The following is a 17,577-nucleotide window of genomic DNA, read 5'->3' as shown; positions in this document are numbered from 1 at the left end:
CCTCTCCTGGGCAAGTCCAAAGTCATTATCTGCATCAGCAGCCCAGGAGCTCTGTGACACTCGTGTGTCCAACAAGAGAGCAAACAAATCCCCGCCGATAGCATTCAGGGCCTATCGCCGCGGGCCCTGGGGTCACACAGCCCGAGCTGTCCTGCCAACAAACCCAGCACCACTCCAGAAAAATAATAATAATAATAACAATAATCAACAATAATCCAGCAGGAAAAAGGGCCAGCTGAACAGCCCACGTTACAGGAAGGAATCTCACGGATAACATCATTCCTGCTCCAGCAGTGTTTGAGGAGTGACTCAACAGACTGGGGTATCTTTTTTACGGTGCTGACACAGGGCTGGTGCAGATGCACAGTGCAGGCACTAAAAGTTTATTTACAGAGGGCAGGACTGAACATTTCATGTGAGCACATTCAGGCCATGATAAAGAGCTTTGTCTCCCATTAGTAATTTAAAGGATTGTGATTTGCTACTCCCAACACACCTATAATTGAATTCCTCAGTCATAAAATCACTGGTGCCAAACAAGTCCTGATATCTTTTATCAAGCCTCTTTTTTCTTGTCATTTGTTAACATATTTCTTATGGAGCTTTTCTTCTTTTTATAGATACATTTGCTTTAGTTATAAATTAACCCTGGAATTTACTCTCCCAGAGGCCACAAACTGCTTTTTTATTCTCTTGGAAAAGTTTCAGGCTCTATGAAACGATGATTTGACACAATTTTTGAATAGCAGCTCGTGGTTCAGATACAGAGGAAGGAAATTCAAAAGATGGACAAAGTAGTTGAGACTAAAGTGGAAATGTTTAGATGCCTTTCTGGGCCTTCTGCTCTGGAAGCCGTGATTGATTTACCAAAAGGGAAATGTTTCCCTGTGGGATTTCTGGTGCTTCCAGTTCCCTGTAGTGAAATACTCAGATCCAGACTCATTCTGAAATGAGGAACGTGTAGGAAGTCCCAGATTTCAGTGGCTCCAGAAGCTGGCCAGCACATCCCAAAGGTATGCAGAATACTTCAGATTTTGGAATGCATCCTAAAACACCAATATTTGTTGAACAGATTGATTCATATAATGCCCATTAAAAAATAATGTTTCAGTTGACAATGCCATTGTAAAGAAAATAAGCTTAAAATATTCACTCCTATTGTGTCTTTGTTGGGCTCTTTCTCATCATCCTGAGGGCTTTGGAAACTCTTGGCTTTTTTCAGCCAGAACTGACTAAAAATGTAGAGGAGTTTGAACACAAAGGGCTGAAATTGTTGTTGGTGTCACCACTGGAAGAGCAATAATTTGAGCTCAATTTGAAAAAAAAATATAAATCAAAAAATACAAATACAAATGAAGAATTCCAAAATGAAGAATTCCAAAAATCCAAATGAAGAATTAAAAAAAAAATACCCACAGGAAACTAATGGAATTGGTTCTACTGCTGAAAGAACTCTTTGGATAAGGGCAGAGCCACACATTTTAACAGCCACAATAATTCCCACATTATTACTTTTATTTCTCCTTCTGTGTTACTCTTAGTCATATTACAAACCATTGAAGTTGGAAAATTTTGATTTGATATTAACACACCACATATTATTAATTAAGCCCATTTTTATGGTTTAATTTCCACTTCAGCTCAGGTAAATACAAAAATTTTGATTTGCTATTAACACATTAGATGTCCACTTTTATGGTTTATTCCCCATTTTAGCTTTAGTAAATATGAAAACTTTGATTTGATATTAACATATCAGACATACATTTTTACGGTTAATTCCCACTTCAGCTCAGGTTTTTCAAGGTGGATGGAGAAAAATTTGAAAAATATGCCTTAAAGGTTCAGAAAAGATCTCCCAGAACTGTGCGTTTCTGGGTTGCTCTTCCAGTTTGGAGTGGCTGTGGCTGTGCTGCTGCCTCAGCACAGGAAGGAGGGGGTGATGGCTTCACAGCAGCCCAGGGTGCTTTGGGCTGGAAGGGACCTCAAAAATCCCCCAGTCCCACCCAGTCATGGGCAGGGACCTTCTTCTGTTCCAGGTGGATCCAATTCCTGCCCAGCCTGGCCTTGGGCACTGCCAGGGATGGAGCAGCCACAGCTTCCCTGTGCCAGGGCCTCCCCACTCTCCCAGTTATGAATTTCCCTCTAACATCCAACCCTAATCCCCTTCTTTCAGTTTAGTGGATAAAAAAATGATAAGTTTTTTTTTTTAATCCTTTAAAAGTTCCTCTTTAATTAAAAATAATAAAGTGGCTTGGGGAGTGTTGGGGTGTTTTTTCTGTAGAAATAAATGCTTTTCATACAGAAATAAATGCTTTCCCCATTCAAGACATTGCCCTTACAAAGGGAAACAGCTTCCTCCTCTCTATGATGTTTCTGAGGTTGCCAGCCAATTATTTGAAGTTAAAATATTAAAATTTTCTCCCAAAGTTGTGCTTTGAGTCTCTGAATTGCCCAATTTTTTTTATGAAGTAAATGTCTAATTATTTTGAAAAATCATATACCTTATTCTGTGTTTCTTCCTGAACGCTTCACCCATTTCATTACCCATACAAGGTTCTTGACATTTCTTTTTAAGTCTCAACAAAACATAATGATTTCAGCTCCTTTAATGGAATCAATGATCACAGAGCAGAAAGAATTTACCACTTAAAATATTTATCAACTTTTAAGGTAAAAATGAAATCTAAAACAGTGCCAACAGTGTCAAATATTTTAGCTCTCAAATTTTCAGGTGTTAAAATACACATTCATCTTTTAGATTTTACACTTCTGGGCGAAACGCTTTCTATTTAATTACCACAAAATTAAAAATTAAAATTAAAATTCCATGGTTTATCTGGTGACACAGTTTGGCCCTGCTGTCCTTTGCAATCCCACTGAGGGCAGGGGATGGTGAGCAGAGCTCAGGCTGCCCTGAAGGACCAGAGCAGGAATTAAAGCCAGGCCTAACCCCCTGCTCTCACACCTTGTGCACACATTTCAGAACTTTGTTTGCCCTCTGCGCTTTCACTGGAGCCAAGAGGAATTTTCAGAGCAAACAGTTTGTAATATATTCTTTACAGGTGAGTTACAATGTTGTCTCTGGCTCTTGGAACAGGCAGTAGGACAATAAAAAACTCAAATTATTTTTTCAGAGCTGTGACGGTATCATATATGAGTATTGCACTAAGATCTGCTCAGGACAGATGAATAAATAGAATAAATTTTTGTTTTTACTTAAGCTAAAATGGAAAATAAAACATAAAAATGGGTATCTGGGGTGTTAATATCAAATCAAAATCTTCCAACTTCAATGGTTTGTAATAGGACTAAGGGTAACACAGAAGGAGAAATAAAAGGAATAATGTGGGAATTATTGTGGCTGTTAAAAAGTGTGGCTCTGCCCATATCCAAAGAGTTCTTTCAGCAGTAGAACCAATTCCCTTAGTTGCCTGTGGGTATTTTTTTGGAATTCTTCATTTGGATTTTTTGATTTATATTTTTTTACAAGGTTAGCTCAAATTATTGCTCTTTATTCACGCCACAAACTCTTGTAACTTGTTTCCCCAGGGGTGAGAAAAAAATTGGAGTAATTTAAAAAATTCTGGGCTTTATCTCTTTTATTTATTTTCATGGCAGCCAAATAAACAGGCAACACAGGCTAAAATGACCTGCAGAGATTTTTCTTTTCATGAAACTCCAACCTCTACTTTACCAAACATACAAATCGTGTCTTGGATGCCACAAGCTCTCTTAGAAAGATCTCCACATTAAAAATCACTCCTCTTTTAGAGCTAAAAATCTAGGAGTAGAACTTCAGGCACAGCTCATCTTGCTCTGAGGGCAGGAAGAAACTCAAAAAGAAATGCTGACAGCTCTGGGAGGGGTTTCAGCTGATTCCATGCCAATGAACAAGAATTTCACCAGGGCTCCCACTCTGGCCATGCTTGTCCCTTTAGCAAACTGGGTGGAAATTGTAAATGGCCTTTTGCAAACGGTCCATGGGCTCTGCTGGCTCCTAAATTATTTATTTCAGGGCAGTGATTGAGTGGCTCTTAATTAGCTGGGCTAGAACTGGAGCAGGGACAGGTCTAGAATGCATCCACTGAACCTTCACTCCTGCAGCTGTGCCCAAATTCAGCACTCTCTGATTTACTGGTGGCTCCAAGGCTTTGGTGAGACTGGGGAACATCATTGTTCCCAAGCTTTGGGGTTTTGTTTGGTTTAACTCAAATGCACTCAGTTATTTCATTGTGAACCAGCTTTTCTCCTACCAGTGCTCCCAGTTCTGCTGTGGGGGGTTCTCACCACTCTGGAGCTTCAGCCCCAGTGTGAACGTGAACAGGGCTCTCCTAAATCCCACCAGAGATGCTCTTCTCTTGTCCATCACTTTACTGAGCACTAAGAAAGGCACTGACCTCTTTTTCCCAAATTTGCAGTCCATTTCAGTGAAATATCTGTGCAGAAACCCCTGTACAGATGGAAAAGTCTAAAATACAAATTCCATTCTTGATAATGATCAAATTCCTGTAGTTGCCATCCAACAGAGGCATTTACCCATCCATCTTTGTGTCTCATAAAAACACAGGAGATATTTTGCTGCTTCAAGACTCCATGTATAAGAATGGCAGCCCTGCAGCGAATTGGAACGCAGTTTTAAGTCTTGATATTTCTAATGATTCATATTTCTAAATATTAATCTCGTCTCCTCCTCTGGGAATAGTGAATTACATACTGGCACCTCAAAATCACCCCCAGCTGTTAGGATAACCCACATTCTCCATGGACGTAGAGGAAAATTCCCTTTTCACTGGATTTGCTGCTCAGCACCATAGGAAATAAGGGAATCTGTTCTGAAGAATGGCTTTTAGAAGACGAAGGGAGGAAAATCCTGTGGGCTCTGTCAGTACCTCTTCCCACTGCCACCCTCCCTTCTGCAGCATATCTCCCAATTTTTTTCTCTCTAATTTAATTTCAGGAATTCTTACTCAGAGGATGTTTTCCTCTGTTTAAATGACACCCTGGAAGTAGACAGCAGTGCTATTTAGCACTTAGCCTACATTGTCTTTATTTCATTTATTTCATTTCCATATTCATAGCTAAATGAGTGCTCTATCACTCTGGCTGTTTTGAACTCCAGAGAATCCCTTTATTTCACAGAGTCACTGCCAGGTATAATTACTACATTCATCAGCCTTTCCTGGAGTAATTGTCAGGAAAGTGGCAACCATGCCTGCATCAATTCCTTCTTCCTCCTTGCTTTTTCCTGCTTGCCTTCCAGGACAATGAAAGGCTCTCTTTACTTTCTCTTCCTTTGTTCACCTCAACCCTTTTCCTCCCTTTATTCCTCTCTTCAAAACTTTGGGGAGGAAAAGGAGAGATGGTTCTGATGTTTTCACACTTAGCGGTTTGTTGAGGGTTTGTTTTATTTTTTTTTTAAATATAAAAAATGTTAAATATTTTTAGAAATTCAAATGAAAACTCTGCCATTCTGTGGAGATGCCCAGTCCAGCTCTTTCACCAGCACCAACACAAGAGTCACCCTCGTGTCTAAGGGTCAGGCTGGAGCAGAAACTCCAAATTGCCACATGGTTTGTGTGCTGTGCCTTCCTGTTGCTGGGGAGGGGAGGAGACAGGAATCTGCTGGCCAGCCTGCGTCAGAGGCACGCTCAGCACACCAAACTGGGGCTACGGACGAGTTATTGTTATTCTGAACTCACCTCGAGTGCAGCAACGCTCCCTGCCTGCCCTGCTGTCCCCAGTGACAGGAAAGCTGTCACTTGTTGTTAGCAGATCACACGGTTCCTGTTCTCTGAGGAGTCGTAAGTAAGGCTAGATTTGAAAAACAGAGCAAACTTGGGCAGAAAAAGAACAATGAGCAAGGATGCCAAAATACAGTGAAAGACCACGTTATGGCATTGTCAGCATATCTGAAACCAAGAAAAGCTGAAATTCTCATAAGAGACCAGAGAGAAGAATTCAAAATCACGAAGGTTCCAACAATAAACTTTAGGCTCTGAGAAAGAAATTCAAAAATCTGTAGTTTTTTAAAGAATTCCCCCGTTTTTTAATACTTTTCACTGGCCAAAATAAAAAGGGCTAAATAAATACAGAAACTCAGCAGGCACAGCTAATCTGCCCACTGCCTTCCTTTGAAATTTCCTTTAATTAATTAATCAATTAACTTCCTTTCCTGATGTTCACTGTGGACAGCTTCTTCCCAATTTCCCAAGCCCCTGCTCTGCTGGGCCTCCAGAGTCCCACACTGGCCTTCGATCCCTGCCCTAATCCACCACTGCAATTAATCTAATCACACTGCACACCAGTAGCCTCCATTAAGATTAAAGATAATCTTGCTATTTCACAAGATTAAAAAAACCAGAGCCAATCTTAACATCACACATCACTCCACCTATTCTGCATAAACTCTGTTTTACGAATGTTAGAAAAGAGGAGAGCACTGGTGATATTGTTGTCTTTTAAAAGCAGAATTGAGAAAATACAGAGGAGTTCTCTGGGGTCTTGTCTGATCTCTCACCTACTCGAAATTGGCACCAAAATGAAGAATGGCGAGAAGTGCACATGACTTCCACATCCTCAGTGTTACATCATGAAGGATGAAACAGCAGATTGTGTACAGCTCACAGTGCACAGCACAGCTGCTGCGCTGGGTGCAACTCTTGCCTTGCACAAAAAATGCCCTTCTCAACAAAACTGTGACTCATGAAAAAATTGACAGATACCAAAGAAAACAGTGATAGGCTCATTTCATAATGGGACCTGCTGCTGTGGACTCTGACATTCCCCTGCTAAGTGGGTTTTTTTATATAAACGAAGCATGGGATATTTAATATTCTGTTTTTGGATTATGATTTTCATTGGCAAAATTTTTTCAAGAAGATGTCTACAGGAAAATATCTCTGCTGTAGGAAAAGTGGGCTCTTGGTGCTGAAGGGTTTCCCAGTACTTCAAGCACTGTCAAGAATTCCTGCCCACGCCAGCTGTGCTGTAATCACTATTTCTTAATAAATCAGTAATCCTGATCTAAGAAAATAATTCCTCAAATGTCATTACCTGTGTCAGAATGCAGCTTGCATAACCTGATGTGTTACCCTGCCTGAAAACCTGGAGCAGCGCAAGGATTTCAAGTGTGGGTTTTATCCGAGGGCTTGGATCCCTGCTAAAAGCCTGACACCACTAAAGCAGATTTTGGGCACATAAATATCCTGCTGGATTGGCCACACGAGGGTCAGGGAACAAAATCTGGGCAGTGCCCAAAGGAAGCTGTGCAAGGAACCCTCCTGAGTTTCCTGTTCATCATGGCCTAATGTTCTGTGTCACAAAAACAATTCACCAGCTTGAGACAACAGGCGAGCTCACATCACAAATAATGCTCCAAAAGCTGGCAAAGCAAGGCTGGAATTTGCTTCCAGTAGCATTAATTAAATATAGTAATAATACTAATAACAGCAGCAACAACAATAACCCAAAGAAGCAAGGTAGGAACAAGTAATTGAGCTTCCATCAGATTAAAAAAAATTATTTTGCCTTGCCTTACTAATAAAAAATATATTGAAGCTGCTGGTAAAAATCCCTGAGCCTTTAAATGGAATTCCTGAATATTTGCTTTTTCCTATTTTAAATTGAAGACCTGAAACTTTTGTAGCACCAGTTTGGAGAATTGTTTTCTGTACTCAAATGAACAACTCCTACTTAGAGGAGATCTTTACTAAAGAATCCACTCCAGGCCAATTCAGCAATTCTGGCAATAGCTGTAATGTAAATGCAAAAATATCTAAACCAAATGCAGGAAAATAAACCTTTCAAACGGTGCTTGTTTCATTCAGAGAGCTGATTTAATGTGAAATCCTTTTGTTTTAAATAAGGCTTAAAGTTTCCTCTTGTTTATCATCTCAAACCAGCTTCAGCAACAGCTGGAAATTCTGAAAGTGAAAGCACATTTGCAGAACTTTTGTTTCCACATTCTCTAATCCTGTTCTAGGAAAAAATTTAAAAGTCTGCACCTCCATATGAGTACCCCCAAATATGCATCCATTTGTAAAATTCAATTTATATTGACAATACTATGGGATATTTAAAAGAAATAAAACACTTGCATGTTTTTCTTAGTATTCCCAATAATTTCAAACCTCAAACACGTTACCATGCCCTGATGTACAAACAAGGCATCTGAGAAATGCAGTTTAAGTGCAAATGTTGGCATCTGGGAGTGACAACAGGGAAGAAAACCAGTGAAAGCCTTGCAGAACTTTAGTGACTCCATGAAATAAATCCATCCCCTATCACTGGTTAACCTCAGGGGGACTGAAGCATTCATCATTAATTCAGTGTAAGAACTTTGTTTTAGACATAATAACTGCTAGAAAGCAAATAAATATTATATTTTTTCCTAATCCTGAAGGGAATGAGACCCTCTGCTGCAGCCTCTTCAAAATTTCTCCTTGAATAAATTTAGAGAATACAGATAAACCCTGAGTAAATAAAGCAACCTTTTGCCCTCATGTACTTCTGTACTTGCTTATCTATAGATTTCTCTGGGTGTAACTGAAAATAAAATTTGGGTTTCTTGGTTTTTTTTTACATTCATAGGTAGGATTCAAAATCAATCTAGCAACGTACCACATAATAACATGCTTCCATGAAGCTTAAAAACTGAGATTCAGCATAAAACGCTGTAGCTGAAATACTGAAATACCACTGTAGGGAACAGCAACTCCAAGGAAAACACATTCGAGATGGAAGGATAAACTCTCAGTTTTATTTACTGTAGACATAAAAAGTCAGGACCTAAACCTATCATGAGGAAATATGTACATTATGAAAGGCAGTAAATAGAAGTGGCTGCATTTTTCCACAAGCCCCCATATTAGATAGCACCACAAAGCACCAGGTCCAGGTAGTAAAACCTGTTTTTCTGACCACCCCTTCTAGAAGATCTTGGTGTGAGTGTTAAAGCCTGTAATTAACATTTTTCTTTCCATAGTTCCTTTTTTTGGTGGAACAATCCGAGTCTTTTGGTAGGCTGACATCTCTCTCACAGCACCATGGGTGAGCTCACAGAATATTCAAATCCTCCCCCAGCACAGGGAGTGAAAATGTTCCTCTGTACACAGATGGCACCTGAGTTCAAAGCCTCTCAAACTTCAGAACTGCTGCTACACGGCCACAAATCCTCACAGCAGTTACACAACCTCTCAGTTCAATAAATCTAAACAAACACACAAGTACTATGGACTCCTCATGCAATATTATAACATAAAAAATCCCATTTTATGCAATGCGCTGTAATCACGCATTGTGTAAAAAGTTTAAGACGAGATCATAATTCTGGGCAGGACTGCTCTGTGCAAATATGAAATTCTCTGCAGAGTAAATGCTGAAACTCAGAGGGAAACACAAGATGAAAGAAGAAAACTTCCACTGCTCTGCCTTTTCCTATAAATATTCCACACAGCTGAAAGTATGACTGATGCAAATCACATATTTCGGATTTTATACACACAGGTGAGTTAGAGGAGTTGGAGATGGAGGTCTATGAAAAATTCTGGGATTCTGGCAAAAGGGATTCTAAAATATGTCCCAATCTGATCTGTAAATGCTGAAACTCAGAGGGAAACACAAGATACAAGAAGAAAATTTCCACTGCTCTGCCTTATCCTATAAATATTCCACACAGCTGAAAGTATGACTGATGCAAATCACATATTTTGCATTGAACACACACAGGTGAGTTAGACAAATTGGAGCTGGAGGTCTAAAAAAATTCTAAGATTCTGGCAAAAGGGATTCTAAAATGTGTCCCAATCTGATCTGTGACAAAGAGGAAAGACACCAATCCCCATGGAGCCCATGAAATTCCAGCAGCCCGTAAAGCAGCACGAAGGAGACTATTTTACAATGGCACAATAATAGCTGTGAGAAGACCAAAAGTAGAATCTGTGCCTAATTGGAAGTCTAGAATAAACCAACACCAAATGCAACGTCTGCACCAAAATGTTGGTGTTTCATTTGGAGCTGAAATACGTTAAGAAATTGATCACGTAAAAGGCAGATGAGTTTACTCCTCCTGTTACATTGGCATTTCTCACAAGTTTTAAAGAAAAATATGTAGGACTTAAGCTATAATACATACTCATGGTTATTTAATTTCAGGCATTTAGTCTCACAGGGCAAGCAGTAATTCCTTTAGAGCCGGAGCCTCAATTTTGAGCACGCTAAACCCACAGCCACGCAGGAATCCAGCAGTAATTGCAAGGGAGCAAACTGTACAGAGCACTGAGCTTTTATCACTGCAAACCTGATCCTTCTGAGACAGCACATCCACCACTGACCTCAAGGAAGCTGGGATTTGGATCTCTTTTTCAGATTCTATGCATCTCCCATGAAACCAAGAAGTTCCTTTGCTGGCGTGGAGTGCTCTGTGTATTTTCTGTTGGGATATTACCTAATATTTATTATCCTGTGTTATCAGAAATTACACAGAGCCCTTCAGCACTGCTGAGATTAGCAGGAAGCCATTCCTACCACAGGGTTAATCCCTTCCCTACACACACACATCCCCTGTAAGCATGTCCAGAACCCCACAGGGATGTTCACCCCACGCAGTGCTGGACGTACATCCCCAGAGCTGCGGCGCTTTGTGTTTTGTAAATTGCTAATTATCAACCAGCAGAGTAGACTTTGGGATTCAGAGACTTGGATTCATAGACTTTGTCCTGAATGTGCAGCCTGCATGGCATGGAGGAGATCTGCTTAGTCATGAGGAAAGGGGGTGGCTTATGCAAGTCCACAGAGCATCTCCTGCTAGTCCATTCCAGAAATTCACAGCCCGGCCCTGGAGCTGCTCCTTCTCCTCCCCTGTCCAAGGGGGATATTCCCCTGCTTCCAGGGAAAGCTTAAAAACTGCCAGGTAAAGAAAAGAGGATACTGCTTAGAAGTTGAGATGTTTTTTGCTGCAAATTTAGAGATTTAGTATACAAACCCCTAACTTTTTTTTGTCATAATGCTGATTGTGATCTATTACCATTATCAGCATCGTTTACTCTTGCAAGCATAAATGTACACACTAAAATTTTAAATTTCATTTTTTGCCTCAGTCTCAATCCTGCATTGTTTCTCCATTGCAAACGGGGAATTCTTTGCATTCTCACATCCCAGATCACACAGTATTGAGGACAGGGGCAATTATTCAATTATTTCATTTGAGTAAGAAGATGGCCCCAGTCTTGACTAGGCTGCTCGGTACTAGTGCAATACAGGTAATTAAAAATATCTATATAGTTCATGTATCACGAATTTTAATTGGAGAATGATGTCATTGTTTAGTTCAGTTCTATAGAGTGGTTTATGAGAGGGCAAACAGGCCAAATAATATAATGGAAGGTGTGGGTGGAGTGGGAGAAAAATGTGAACATCATCAAATTGACTTCAGTTCTGCGAAAGTTTCCGGATAGGAAGACTTGCAGGATAGGCCTTGCTTCAATTTTTTTTTTTCCCCTCTAAATTTAAAGAGCAAAACTCCACGACAGATTTATTATAATTTGCCCTGCAGTGTGAGCAGAGCTGACAACTTTGTAGCAGGAGGAAGAGGGAAGCGCATGCTGCAGCAGAAGAGCTGATGCTGAAGTAGAAACTTAATGTTTCCTATGGTTGCCACATTTATTTTCTCCCTCCTATTTCCTCATACCTGCAAGACCTGGGAGTATCCCAAGCCCACTCACCACAGGGCTGAGCACCAGGGTGATCATTTGCTTAGCACCAGCATTTTCTGCATTGTCCCTGGTACCTGAGAGCAGCACCACTGGGAAAAGGTGGACTACCCTACATTTCAAACAAAGCACAACTGGAAAAACTCCCTGGGCTCTTCTCTTTGTGGAGAATAAAAAGTGGAAGGGGGAAGAGAGAAAAGAAATAAAAAAGGTTTATTATTTAATGCAGGAATCAATTGATGTTTCATATTCCTGAGAATCCGAAGACAAATCTTACGGCTTTTCCATTTTTCATCCTGCCTTGGAAAAGTCTCCACAGGAAAAAACTTGAGTTGTTCCCCAAGTAAATGGAGTCCTTTAAATTGTAAATTACCTCCTTTAACTTGTCCTGTTATTGGGAACCCCAAGTTCTGTCTGAGGCGTGAGGAGTAGAACTGAGTACATCAATGTTGTCTTGTTTTGGATTGTTTCTAACTCTTCCTCTTAGTTCACAAAAAGTGACCTGGCACACAGAGAACATCTGGCACAAAGTACCTGAAAACCAGATCCTGCTGTTAAAAACCAGACACCATCATGGAAATACAGAGTGAAATAATCAGCACTCATCACCTAATATCATGCTGGATTTAACAAACCTATTAGTGATTAAAAAATGAAACCAGCAGCAATAACTAATGGAAAGTGTTGTGTCCATGACTTCAAAAGCCTCATGGAGAATTTGTAATTGTAGGATGATTCCTCTTGAGTAACTGCACTGGAAACTTTTACTGCGTGGCAGAGAAGGACATGGGAACAATCCTTGTGAAAAAGCTTGTAAAAGAAACTCAGATTCTGAATATCAAACACACACAGTTAGTGATTCACAATTAGCCCACTAAAAAGGGCAAGGAAAGATCTTCAACTCCACTCTGAGCATATTACGTTTAAAAAAAATACCTGAAGAGGGCCTCACCAATCAAGGTGAAAAAAAGCATTAATTTCACTTTTCATTATTTGGTCCGGCTTTGTACAAGACAAAGTTTTCATTCCACTTTTAAATTTTTCTTGCTTTTACAATAAAATCATTTTCAAAATTCATTTTATTAGCCATTGCTATAAGGAGGAAATTACACTAAAAGTGATTGACACAGTGCCTAAATTTATTTTATTGACTTAGAAATGGACTTATGGTTATTTAGAAAAGTCCACAGAAGAGTCAGATTCAGAAGCACTGTTGATAAGGGGTGCATTTATCAGTCCCACAAGGAAGGTTAAAAGGCACAGCTTTGATATCCTCCAATTAAATTCTAATATTTCACTGCCTTCACTTCAGATTCGTTACATGGAACACAAATTTATATCAGGAAAAATGTTAGTTGTGTATTCTGTATTATAATGGATGTTTCATGGAATGCTGATGTTAAATACATTGTATTATCCAGGAATTTCTAAGGAACATTTCTAAGGAACACAGACCATCTTAAGGCTGTTTAGAAGTACAGAATCTCTGAACCACCACAAGTTAGAGAGATATTTTACAAAACTGATGCCTAAAACCATTCAAATTCAAAAGCTGCCTGTGTAAAAATGCCTTTATATTATATTTCTGATTGGTTATCATTCAAAGTCAGTGCCAACTATTTTTTTCAGCTCTCTCTCCCCTTGACAAGCCCATGCTTATATTGTGCCACATGCCTTAACACACTGCTAGGAGTGATTTCTTGTAATCTCATAATTAAATCTCTGAGCAATTTTTGCAGCAATTTTTTTTTTCTTTGTGACAGCCAAAGTGAATAATGATGTCAAACACATCACTTGATGCACCAAATTCTGATATTAACGAGAGCACGCCATGTGAAACTTCTTTTCAAAGGAGAGCACTCAGTTTCATACGCCACAATTGCTTGGTGTACGCTGGGAATTTTTGGTTAACTAGTAACAAATCATAGTAACCTTTTAAAAGGTAAATTACTTATTAAATGATAGGCTTATTGCTACTAGAAAATAGATATTTTTTAATGGAACATTGTAACAATGTTCTACAGCAAAAGCTTGTTCAGAGATGGGATAGCCAATCACAAATATAAATCCAAACCCCTGGTTATTTCAAGGAGAACTAAAACTGATTTAAAGGAATCTAAATTCCACAGGACATCCAGAAATTGATAATTCCCTGAGCTTTTGATCACAATAAATACCAGCCTTACATCACTGATATTAATAATGCATCGCTGTTAAGTCAGCATAGTATTGTCGTGTGTACACAGGGCCACAAAGTTACAACACCACAGGAACTTGCACTCTCTAGCTGCAGAATCCCCTGGGGAGAAATGACACCAGGAAGATTACAAAACGCTCCTGCGAACCTGAGGCATGCCATCAAGACACAATATATTTCAACATAGCATCTCGGTTGTTGCAGGCTGTGAGAGGCTCCCCGACTTTCTGCGATTGGGAAATTGAAGGAAAGAAAAAAAAAAAAAAAAAAAAAAAAAAGAGGAACGAGCTGTTCATTCATTACGAGAGCAGCCAGGTGAGCCCCAGCAGTGCCCTGGCGGTGCTTCCCCCACGGGCGGCAGGGATGGACGGCGCGCAGCGGATCCATCCATCCATCCATGCCTCCATCCATCCATGCCTCCATCCATCCATCCATCCATCCACGCATCCTCCTGCCCATCACCGCCTCACCTCAGCGGGGCGGCCCCGAGCATCCCCCGCTGCCGCCGTGCCGGACCCGCTGCTGCAGCACCATGGACACAGCGCCCGGGCTGCCCCGGCCGCAGCGCCGGGAGCGCACCTGGAGCGCGGCCGGGGCGCTCCGGGCACCGCATCCCGCCGGGGCTCCGCCAGCGAGCGCTCCGCTCTGCCCGCTCCAAGGGGCCCGGCCCGCCCGGGCGGCACACCGAGCATCCATCCCCGGCGGCGCCGGGCTCCGCGTCCCGCCCGCCCCGAGCCCCCTCAGCCCCCGCAGCCCCCTCAGCCCCGCGGCCCTGCCCTCACAGCCCGCGGTGCCCTCACGGCCCGCGGCTCCCTCAGCCCCGCGCCGCCCGCGCCGCCCCTCACCTCGGGGCCGGTCCCCGCAGCCGCACGGCGCTGGCGCTGTCAGTTCTCAGCGGGAGCAGCCGTTCCCTTCCAGCGGGATAAACTCCCCCGCTCGGCCCGGCCTCCCGGGCAGGGCCCGCCTCCCCCCGGCGCCGCCTCCGCCGGCCCACGGCGAGCGGGGCTGGCAGCGAGCGGGGCCGGGCCGGGAACGGGCCGGGCTGGGAACGGGGATGGGGACAGGGATGGGGACCGGGGGATGGCGAAGCAGAGCGGTACGGGACAGCAGCGGGCAGTGAGGAGGAGGACGAGGATGATGAGGAGGAGGAGGCGGCTCCTTCCTCGCTGTCCCCTCGGGCCGTGCTGCGCCCGGCCCGGCCCGGCCCGGCCCGCACAGCGCTATCGGCCGCGTGGAGCCGAGGGCAGAGCGCGGCCCCGCAGCGCAGCTGGAGTTTGATCTCTGCTCCCTGTAATCTCCCGTAACTGAAAATTCACTTTTTCCGCCTGCCGGCTGCTTTCTCTTTTGCCTTGCCATGCTGCAGCCGGCTCCGCTCCGCGCTGCGCGGTTTGCTTTGGCCGGCTCGCCTCACGTCAGGCTGTGTCCTGCCGTGACAGGAGTAAAGGCTTTTCTGACAAGGTTCTTAGCAGTAACGGAGGTAAAGCAAATTCTTTTAACTTTTTTTTTTCTTTTTTCTTTTTTTTTTTTCTTTTTTTTTTTTTTTTTTTTTTTTTGCTTGAGATTATCTGTGGGCGCTCTTCCCCCCTGCCAGGAATGCAGAGCCGAGCTATGGTATAGGCTGTGCTCGGTACCTCTCTCCAGAGGCAGCAAGCCCCAACAAGCCTGTCACCTCCTCTATCGCAGCCTCTGAGGCTTTGAAAAAGAAGTTAGATGTGGAAAAAAAGGCATAAGATCAACAGGCTTTAAGAGAGTCATCCTGGAACTCGAGGTGCCCCGGGATACAACAGTTTATCTTGAAAAACTCCTGATCCCTTGGACATCACTGCAAGGTTGAGAGGATCCCAAATTTGCCTCATTATGTCTCTTAGTCATCAAGAGTTTTGAAAGAGAGCCCACATTTGCTTTATTATTTGTATACTGAAGGCAATTTATAGATTAGGGTTGAACACGTCAAAATACCTGGACTACCTACAGATACTAACTTTGCCTCCAGCCTTTTGTTTATGAGAACAATCTCTCTGTCTGCAGAGGCTTGAAGCCTTGTGTTAATTTTTATGAGAATTATCTGTCTATTTGTATAGGCTTGAGGTGTTACCTCTGCCTTGACAGATCAAGGATTTTTTTTTTTTTCAATTCCTGCTTTTCCCCTTTCATCTGAAATTTTTTTAGCCTTGGAAATGTGGAAATATTTTTTTTAAGTGGTTCTTTTTTATTGTTTGGGTTGGGTATTTGAAAAATTATTTTAACATACTGCAGTAATAACCTATTCCAGTAATACCCTGGCTCAGAATTAGAAGCCAGGTCCTGAAAACAAGTAAAACAAACCCTCAGAATTATCATGGATGAACAAAGAAGCAAATGTGGGTAAAACAATCTTAACAAAGAGGTTTTAAATGCCTCAGTTATTAATATTTCTACCACTTTACAGCAATAGCTGAGGTAGAGTTTCAATAGAAAGTTAAAAGAAGAAGGATCTGAGCTGGACCCTCACAGAGTCCTGATTTATCTCTGGTTAGAACAGAACTGCTGCTTTGCTGCTGGAGAATCCCCATTTAGTTTAAGTGTCTGAAAAAAGGGGATCCCTCCCCAAAATCAAAGTTTTAACCTGCAAACTCTTTCAAACTCCATGCAACTGGAAGCATTCCAGAAATTGGCAGGTATTGATGACATCCAGTGTGGACTGGGCAGCCCTGCTTTGAGCCCAGCTTTTAATAAAGGCAGAAATACAAAGAACAGTTTGGATTTTAATTAAATGGCATGGGTGAGACAGATATGCCTGTCAGTCCAGAGAAATCAGCCAAACACAGCTTCCACAGAAATATTACAAACACACTCTCAGTCTGTTTCTGTTCTAAGCATTGTTTTCTTTAGCAAGTTCATCTTTTGAACTGAACTCATTAAATATAAAGCAAAAACAGAATGATAACATATAAAAATTACTTAGATTTTGTAAATATGCATTTTAGCAGATTGAGATAGGAAAGGAAAAGATTACTTACTCTGATTTCCTGCTTAACATGGATTTTTAGGTAGGATTTGATATTCAATAATTAAATGTTTCTTTTGGACAGCTAATCTTAATTTGAAGAATGAAGAGATGAGGAACCCATACATTTTCTCTGGTAATTAAATGTATGCCTTATTTATAATTTTAATTAATCTGGGGGGTTTTTTTTGGTTTTTTTTTTTTTCCTTAACAGAGTGGGGTTTTTTTCAGAAAAAGCCAATCATTTCTGTATTGGTAAAGAAATAAAACAGGCTACAAATGTATTATCTGTCCTGTAATCAAGTTGCTTTATACAGTACTGAAATGGTCATAATAAAGACATTTATCAGTTTCTGGTAAGTTTTTGTTTGCATTGTTTGGCTGTGCAGTTTCTGATGATCCAGACTTTCTCCCCTGCTTATCTGAGAGGATTCCTGAGTTTGGCTGGGAGCTCTGGGAGTTATGAAACAAGAATGAAATGTCAGGCTCAGGCCTTGCTGAACCATGGGCAGCTCTCCTCTAAGTTCAAAGACAAGCAGAAAAGACTCTCTCACCATCACTTCTGGTTTTAAAATTAGAAGATAATTTGCCTTCACACAAGATCAATTATACTCTGTTTTTTTTTTATTTGGTATAAAAGCATTAGTTAATTCTTTTCATGTGAAAGAATTGCATTTTAAACT

The 17,577-nt window shown here is 41.4% G+C and overlaps 1 protein-coding gene across 1 annotated transcript in view; it reads right to left on the bottom strand.

Annotated features, from left to right (window-relative positions):
* Positions 1-14,820, bottom strand: part of PPARG (peroxisome proliferator activated receptor gamma) — a 55,813-nt gene extending 40,993 nt beyond the window's left edge. Inside the window, exon 1 of the mRNA XM_058031928.1 lies at positions 14,754-14,820. The gene's annotated coding sequence lies outside the window, so the exon portion shown is untranslated. The remainder of the gene's footprint in view (positions 1-14,753) is intronic.
* Positions 14,821-17,577: the final 2,757 nt, after the last annotated feature.

This window comes from Melospiza georgiana, chromosome 11 (genome assembly GCF_028018845.1).
Source record: "Melospiza georgiana isolate bMelGeo1 chromosome 11, bMelGeo1.pri, whole genome shotgun sequence".
NCBI lineage: Eukaryota > Metazoa > Chordata > Aves > Passeriformes > Passerellidae > Melospiza > Melospiza georgiana.
The sequence above is the reverse complement of the archived record's forward strand: the minus strand, read 5'-3'. Positions and strand labels throughout refer to the sequence as shown.